Source organism: Peromyscus maniculatus, chromosome 4, assembly GCF_049852395.1.
Source record: "Peromyscus maniculatus bairdii isolate BWxNUB_F1_BW_parent chromosome 4, HU_Pman_BW_mat_3.1, whole genome shotgun sequence".
NCBI classification, from domain to species: Eukaryota; Metazoa; Chordata; class Mammalia; order Rodentia; family Cricetidae; genus Peromyscus; species Peromyscus maniculatus.
Genome location: NC_134855.1, coordinates 126,575,483 through 126,583,714, shown reverse-complemented (window position 1 = coordinate 126,583,714; position 8,232 = coordinate 126,575,483). Strand labels below are relative to the sequence as shown.

Sequence of the window (8,232 nt, the reverse complement as noted above, 5' to 3'; positions counted from 1 at the left end):
AGAAGGCTGTTTTCAAGTTTTGCTTTCAGAAACTAAACTCAAGGTGACTTGAGTTTCTTCTTTGCTTAGAACTGTAGTTTGGATCTGGAATGCCTCCTAAGGCCTGTGAGCTAAAGGCTTGGCCCTGAAGCTGTGGCTCCATGGGAAGTTGATGAAGGAGGTGAGGCCTGGAGGGAGGAGGTGACATCACTGAGAGCTGGTCTTGGGAGGGGAGATCAGGACCTGGCTCCTCTTCTGTCTTTCTCTTTGTTTTCTGGACGTCCTGAGGTGAGTAGCTCTTTAAAATATCACCATGCTCCACTCCTACCCTGGTATTCTGTCTTTCTCCAAAGTAATAAAGTCAAGTGATGAAAGCTGAAACCTCTGAACCCATGAGTTAAAACATGAGTTTGCTCACACTTGTGTGGCAAGTGCCTTACTCATTGAGGCATCTCCTCAGCCAGTGCCATTGCTTCAGATTTGAATGACAGGACAGGAGTATTACAATGTGTGGACACTTCTCATTCCACTCAATTCCATCTCTTGTAATACATACTTAGGTGCCGTCTTCCACATTCAGCATTTTCACATACTGCCTCATTGCTCATTATTTCCAGATGTGCAGTTTCTGGTTTTGTTTTGTAGAAAGAGTTTTCTTCTTCTGATTTCGTCATTTCTCTTTCCATTTCATCATGTTTCCCTCCCTAAAACATCAGGTATACATGTATTAGCTGCAAGCAAGTTATTCTGTAAATATTTTGTAGACTAAAGAGACTAAAACAAAAATAAGTATTTTTGTCCCCATGTAGTCCTTGTAGAGCAAAATGAAACTGAATTTCTTTTGTATGACACACACTCTGACTTTGTTGCCAGTCACTTTACATCTGGTATAAATGTACCCTGGAAATTTATGGACTTTCCTAGGGGGGCTTCATGTTCAGTTTGTCTTCCAAGAAGATACAAAGCAGGAAGCCGAATTCACTGCTGTCATAGCTTATCCTCTGTGACACAGCCATGGAATTTTGTGCATGCACAATAGATGGCTTTGGGGTAGAGCAATCTCTCTTACATCCTGTAAAGAACTAGAACAGGGTGCTAGAAGGATGAAAGGTAAAGGGATGATAAGGAGCGAGGTACAACTAATTCCATTGATTCAACCAGTACTACCATGTCTAGGTATTGAAAAATCACTTTGTGCCCTGCAGTTGTAATACTATTATGTATTAATTTTTTAAAAAAATCAGGCTTAAAATAGATGCAGGGCAGTAGCATAAATGACTGTGGATCACTTACTCTCTATTGGGTTCTCTGAATTTTCCTAGCTTTGCCTAGAAACTGGAGAATTTTGAAGTCCTGGAGAATCCTCAACTTCAGGCTCATCTGAAGAATTTTATAAATCACTGGAGAATTGCAATGCTTGACTCAAGGCATTTTCCTTGAATATGCTTAGTGCCAACAATCCCAGGACTCCTTGATTTAAGCTTTGTGTCTAAGTGTGGAGAGCTTGGAAAACTAGGCCTGCTTGGGACCATTTTGCTAGGATTTTCATGTTGATAGCTCTGAGCATTATGTACTGTCTTCTTTTCAGTACTTTGTGAGCTTTCCATGGTTTAGAGTAGAAAAGATAAAGTTAAGGTTCATTCTCTTCTAAGGTCAAGATAAACAGCTGAGGAGTCAGGTGGGCACTCTGGGATAAAAGACATTCACTGTTGACTGGCTTTAACTCTTGTTATAGTTTGTATGTGAGATCTCACCCACAGGCTTGCAAAGTAAATACTTGTTTCCTGGCTGGTGGCACTGTTTTGGGAGATGGGGCTTATCTGGCAGAAGTAGGCCACTGGGGTGCCTTTAAAGGCTCTGCCTGCTTCCAAGCCCCTTTCGGTGTCTTGACCATAATGATGTGATGCTCTGCCTGACCTTTCCTGGCACAGTGGAAACTGAGTCAAAACAGATCTCCTCTCCCCTAAGCTGTTAATGTGAGGTGTCTATACAAAGAAAATTAGCTAAAGCAGAAAATGCCCAAATATGCTGTTCCTATCTATGTAAGCTGGGGTAAGTTAATTTGCCTAGAGAAAGTGCCCCACTCTGTCCTATCTTACGAAAGATGGAGCTAGTGATGCCTACCCAAGGATTCTCATGAGGATTAACACAGAGAGTGGTATGGAAAGCTCTTTGGACCAAGCTAAATGCACAGAAAGTGCCAGGCAATGACTATTTAACTCCATTTTATCCTAAAGCTTAAGATAATGTTGAAAACACAGACACAAAGTGTATTTATTGAAAATTTATTTTCCAAGTCTATATGGTACATTCTTATTCCCTCAGTGTGTGTGGCCAGAGGTCAATATTTCTGTCTCTCTCTCTTCCCCCTCTCTGTGGTGAGTGTGTGTGTGTGTGTGTGTGTGTGTGTGTGTGTGTGTGTGTGTGTGTGTGTTTATGTGCTTGCAGAGGTCAATGCTGGGTGTCTTCCTCTCTCTCTACCTCAGTTTTTGAGACAGGGTCTCTTAATGTACCTGGAACTAGCTATTTTGGCAAGACTGGCTGGCCAGCAAGGCCCTGGGATCCACCTGTCTCCAACACCATCCCCAGTTTTGGGGTTACAGACAAGTGCCACCATGCTGGGGATTCAAACTCAGGTGGATATGTTTGTAAAGTGTTCTTATTTTTTTCAATATAATATTTTTATTGATTATTTGGGAAATTAATATAATGCACCTGGATCACATTCACTTCCCATTCCAACTCTCCCACCCTCCCACCATTGTGCCTGTCCCCACCCCCCAAAAAAGATACACCAAGCCCAGTTTGTGTTGCCCATATACTCATTGGAGCATGGTCAAACTCCTAGTGGCCAGCTCCTTAAAGATAACTGAGTCCTTCCCCCTCCCTTCTCCCCTTCAGAAGCCATCAACTGTGGAAAGCTACACTTCAGGATCTTTATCACAATTTTTAAGCACTCTTTTCAACAGCTTCCTATCTAGACTGTTTCTTTCCTTTTTTAAAAAAAAAATTATCTATTTATTATTTATTAACATTTATTTTGCAGGGGAGGGTGCTGTCACAGAAACCTTCAATGTCCTTCATTCTCAATTATGAGTCTGGGGTCACTGATACTACTGCAGCAGAAACTTCCTTGCCCACAGCAGCCAGCTACAGCACTGATCATGGACTTCCATGTTGTTTCTGCCTGCAATGTGGATCAAGGACATCAACATGGCCTCCAGCATCAGAATGGATCAAGGACATCATCAAGGTCTCCTGCGGCAGCCCTGATCACAAACATCAACTTGGTCTCTGGTAGCACAGAGCACAGACGTCCATAGGGCCTCTGGGGGTGGCCAAGACCACAGATACTAACACGGCCCTCGGCACCAGTGTTCTTATTTTTAAGAGAGTCTATTATCAATCTTCAGTTTTGAGATTGCTGCTTGTGTACTGTTTTTTGTTGAATTACATACCCAAGGTAAAAAAAAAAAATCTCTGATACAGAAATATAGGATATAGCCGGGTGGTGGTGGCCCACACCTTTAATCCTAGCACTCAGGAGGCAGAGCCAGGCGGATCTCTGTGAGTTCAAGGCCAGCCTGGGCTACCAAGTGAGTTCCAGGAAAGGTGCAAAGCTACACAGAGAAACCCTGTCTCAAAAAACCAAAAAAAGAAAAAAAGAAATATAGGCTATAGATATGATAGGATAAAAAAGGTGGATAGTTGAACCTACTTTTAAAGAGCAGCTTATTTTAAATGTTTTACATTGCTATAGATTTTAGTTTATTGATACAAATTTAATTTTGTTATACTCTATGTATATTTCTACGCTTGTGTACAGTATTATGTTTGTGCATTTAAATTGTAATGGATAGTTAAGACATACAGATTAATAATTTGTCTTCTATGAGTGTCAAACTTATAGTCATGTTAAGTTTTCTAGGTGTACATAGATATAATTTAATTAGGTAGGTAATCTTCAAACACTTTAAAGACATACAGAATATAGCATTTAAGATTTTTTTTTAAAAACTTGCCCTTTCTTGAACAATGAGACATGTCTGCTCCTGGCAGCACCGAATTACTTCAAGGAAGATGATGGGCATCGAAGGCACTCCATTATGGAGTTTATCTTCTTCTTGGCAAAAATAGCCATTTGGCCAAGAAACTGTTCTTGCCTGGACTGCTTGACAAAATGTTGTATAAAATAGACATGCAGGACCATAGGAAGGTAATGACAGAACTTTGCAAGACAAAATGGTCCTCCAGGTTCCTGCTTTGCAGAGGAAACTGCCAGACATTCTATAGGACACATGGAGAAGCAATTAAAAAACTCAAGGCTTGTATGCTGAAGATGGATGCCCCAACATTGCAAAAGAACTTTAGGTGACTGTCCAGGCAGCCAGCTGTCTCTGTCATTCTAGATTTTTGGAAGTTGTTTACAATGTATTTCCTGTTTACTTAGGTGATATTACATTCTTCTGGGGCCTTTGATGTATTTGAAGACTAGATAGTTATAATTTTCCTTAGTTATGATAAAAGGTAAGTTAGATGTGAAATCTTAGACTCACAATTTTCTTTAAATTTTCTTTAAATAGAATATTTTCTTTAAATTTGCCAAATACAAATAGACTAGATATTATAATTGTAATTCTTGCTTGATAACTGTTTGTTATATGTAATTTTACTATGTTAAAGTTGAACTTTCTTTTTGGTTATACAGAAAAGGGGAGGTGCTGTGGGTTGTTCTGTATGCTATGAATGTGTTGCTCTGATTGGTTGATAAATAAAAATCTAATTGGCCATTAGCCAGGCAGGAAGTATAGGTGGGGTAAACAGACAAGGAGAATTCTGGGAACTGAAAGGCTGAGTCAGTAGACACCAGTTCGCTGTCCAGGGAGCAGCACGTAATGGCACACAAGTAAAGCCAAGGAACATGTGGTGACATACAGATTAACACAAATGGGCTGAGCCCAAATGTAAGAGCTAGTCAGTGGTAGGCCTGAGCTAATGGCCCAGCAGTTTTAATCAATATAAGCCTCTGTGTGTTGGGTCTGAGTGGCTGTGGGACTGGTGGGTAAGAGAGATTTTTCCTGACGGCAGGCCAAGTGGGACACAGGAAAACTTCAGCTACAAATCTCTCATTTTCTTTAAAAGCTTTGTCATCCTGTCATTCATACTCAGCCTCCAATCTCTCTATAATGACTTCTTCTATATATAATATGAAGGTCAAAGTTCCTTTCTTTTCTACACAGAGGATCAATTGACCAAGTACCTTATTGAGCAGACCCTCACCTGTACTCTGCCTGTCAGGAGTCCCTTTGTTGTGAGTCAGGAGGTGGTCTTGTCTGTATCTGTTCTGTTTCAAAGGCACATATCTGTAAGAAACTTTTACAGAAGGAGACAGGCAAATAAAAATGGGCTAATGTGTTTCAGAGAAACTCAAGCCGATTCTTATCCTATGCTGATAATTGCTGATTTACCATGCATGTACTGAGTGTCTGCTGCTTAGCATTCTGATAAAGAAATAATTATAGACTGTGTTCCACTAACCGCCCTAAGTAGTTCCCCATCTGGGTGAGAATTTAGGTAATTTTCACTTTTTTCCTATTATGTGCAATCACATTCACTACTCATGTAAGTCTTACTTTATATGTTTCTAGATTATAGAATCTTATGCTTTCAGTCTATTTCATACAGAGCTTTGCCTGCATGCCTTTACTGTTCTGGTTAATGGTTCATAACTAGGCAGAGAGGCAAAAGCCTAAGAAATTTGAAAGTTCAGGACCTGGGTCATACAGAAGCTATAGGAAGACATTAGGACCAAGAATGGATTTGAAAGTCAATGACACATGGATGGCATGGAGCTGACAGACTCACGTGCTAGGTGATATTTATGTTAGAAATGAGGAGAAGTCCAATATATACTCTTAATAGATATGAAACCAAATGATGAAACTGTTTCTAAAAACAAAGGCAAAAAGAGTCCCTGCTGCCTAGACATGCTCTCTGAAAAAAGTAGGGGATAGAAAGTCCAAGAAAAATAGAAAGATGAAAGAAAGTCAAAGAAGCATGACTGGCAATTGACTTTTCCTTCTTTTTTTTTTTTTTTTTTTTTTTTTTTTTTTTTTTTTTTTTTTTTTTATGGGTTTTTCGAGACAGGGTTTCTCTGCGTAGCTTTGCGCCTTTCCTGGAGCTCACTTGGTAGCCCAGGCTGGCCTCGAACTCACAGAGATCCGCCTGGCTCTGCCTCCCGAGTGCTGGGATTAAAGGCGTGCGCCACCACCGCCCGGCTGACTTTTCCTTCTAATAAAGGATTTGGAAAAGTTTGGTGTAGTACAACACTCACCCCACTGTGAACATGTCAATGTGCAAGATACGGTCTCATCAACTCAGTATTGCTATGAATTTAGGGATGATTACTGCCAACCCTTGTCAAAATACTTCAACAGCAAGGACACCATGCCATTGTGTTTAAGATTAGGAAGAAAAATGGTTTTTTCCATCTAGAGCATGACTAGCCAGAAAAAGGAAGGATTGGGTTTATTGGTGTCTTTGTGGTGTGTGTGTGTGTGTGTGTGTGTGTGTGTGTGTGTGTGTGTGTCTCTAGAGGTCAATGTCAACTATTTTTCTCTTTCTTTCTATCTTGTTGTTTTTGAGACAGAGTCTCTTACTGAATCTGGAACATGCTACTTTGGAATTGGCATCAAGGCCCTGGAAAATCCAAGTACCATACAGAACTGTCTGGGTTTTCAAGCATCCTGTCAGAGCAAAAATGTGCCCATTTTGTGATGTGACATTTAATGGTTTAACAAGAGCACCTCACTTTGATCACAAGACTTAGATAGCTACAAACCGAGTTTCTGGAAGGATCTTGAAACAGAATCTTGCGGCTCTGAGAATTGTGTTCTCGATGTATAATAGGAGAGAAGATTCCTTCTTCCTTTTCAGCTTGTAATATTAGTCTCCAAGGACTTGGGCAGCACTCAGTCTTCTGAGTGGTGGCTAATGGAGCCAACTTCAGCAATCACAAGTGTTTCGAGTGGGTGTGGTGAGCTCTGGCTTCTGTGATGTTGAATACTGTCTCATTGTTTTGCATGCTCAGACAAAATCAGTCTTCACTGCAGCATCAACTAAAAGCACTCTTCAGGGCTTCACGTAGACCACCGACACACACTGTGAGGACTATGTACTAAGTTGAAGTCTTGACTCCATCCTCCAGAGTGTGTTGGGGACAGTCCTTCCTCCCCCAAAGAAAGGTTTCCTTATCTAGCAGATAAACAAAGGAAGATAAATGTCTCATGTGTTGAAAAGGAAATTCTGTTTCATAATTAAAAAGATCCAAAGTCCAGCAGCGGTTCTGTTTAATTAAATGGTTATTAGAATATGACAAACAATTGTTTTTTTTGGGGGGCGCGTTGAGCATTCCTTTGTTTGAATATGGGGTTGCTTGATTTTATATGAAAAACATGATTAAATGTCAAGTGGACAACAAGTGTTTATGTTAATTTCTGAGGTTAGAAAGGATATAAGAAAAAAGAATGTTAGAAGAAGGGAGCAAGGGCTGAAATATAGCTCAGTGGTTAAGCACTTTCCCAACAGGTCCAAGGCCCTGGGTTCTAGTCCCAATACAGGAAGGAAGAAAAAGAAAAAAAGGGTACAGCTCGCCAAATAATCAGTGAGTCGATGAATCTGCAAGACAGTCATTATTAGAGATAGCTAATCAAATTTACCAAACTGACACACTTCAGGAGTGACTCAGGCCAGGGAGTCTCAAGGCTGAGAGTGTCATGGAATGCTGGGAAAGGACAGGAAGCAACTAGTGACAGTAGTCCAAGCCCAGGCATCTGTCTCCCTGGTCTCCTGCCCTTTCTTTCTGTTTCCTGCTGTATCCACCTCCTCAGACCCACAGATGCAGTTTTGTGCCAATCACAGGCATGGGAGGAAGATGGCATGCTTACCCTCAGATAAGCTTGCATATGGCCTTCTGGCCCACAAGGGCAATCTATTTTGAAAATTGGGCACAGGTGACTGCCTTGGCTAATTGTCCTTTGGGATGCCTCAGAGAGAACTGCCTCTAGGATTTATTTAAGCTTCACCTAACACTGGCCGCAGTCTGTATGTTGACTGATTGATTTTGTTGGCTGATGCTCAGGCCTAATGTAACATTCTCCTCTTGTTTTCTGTGTTTGATTGATCTCAGCCTCTCCCATTGCAGTGTATGCACTTCACTATTTACCTTGTAATAGCTGTGGGGCAATCCATAGA

At 40.9% G+C, this 8,232-nt stretch overlaps 1 long non-coding RNA gene across 1 annotated transcript; it reads left to right on the top strand.

Moving 5' to 3' along the window:
- Positions 1-609: 609 nt before the first annotated feature.
- On the top strand, positions 610-6,113 carry LOC143273017 (uncharacterized). The gene is made up of 2 exons (XR_013050838.1): positions 610-1,089; positions 3,026-6,113. It is a non-coding gene; the product is annotated as an uncharacterized LOC143273017 (long non-coding RNA).
- The last annotated feature ends 2,119 nt before the right edge of the window (positions 6,114-8,232 follow it).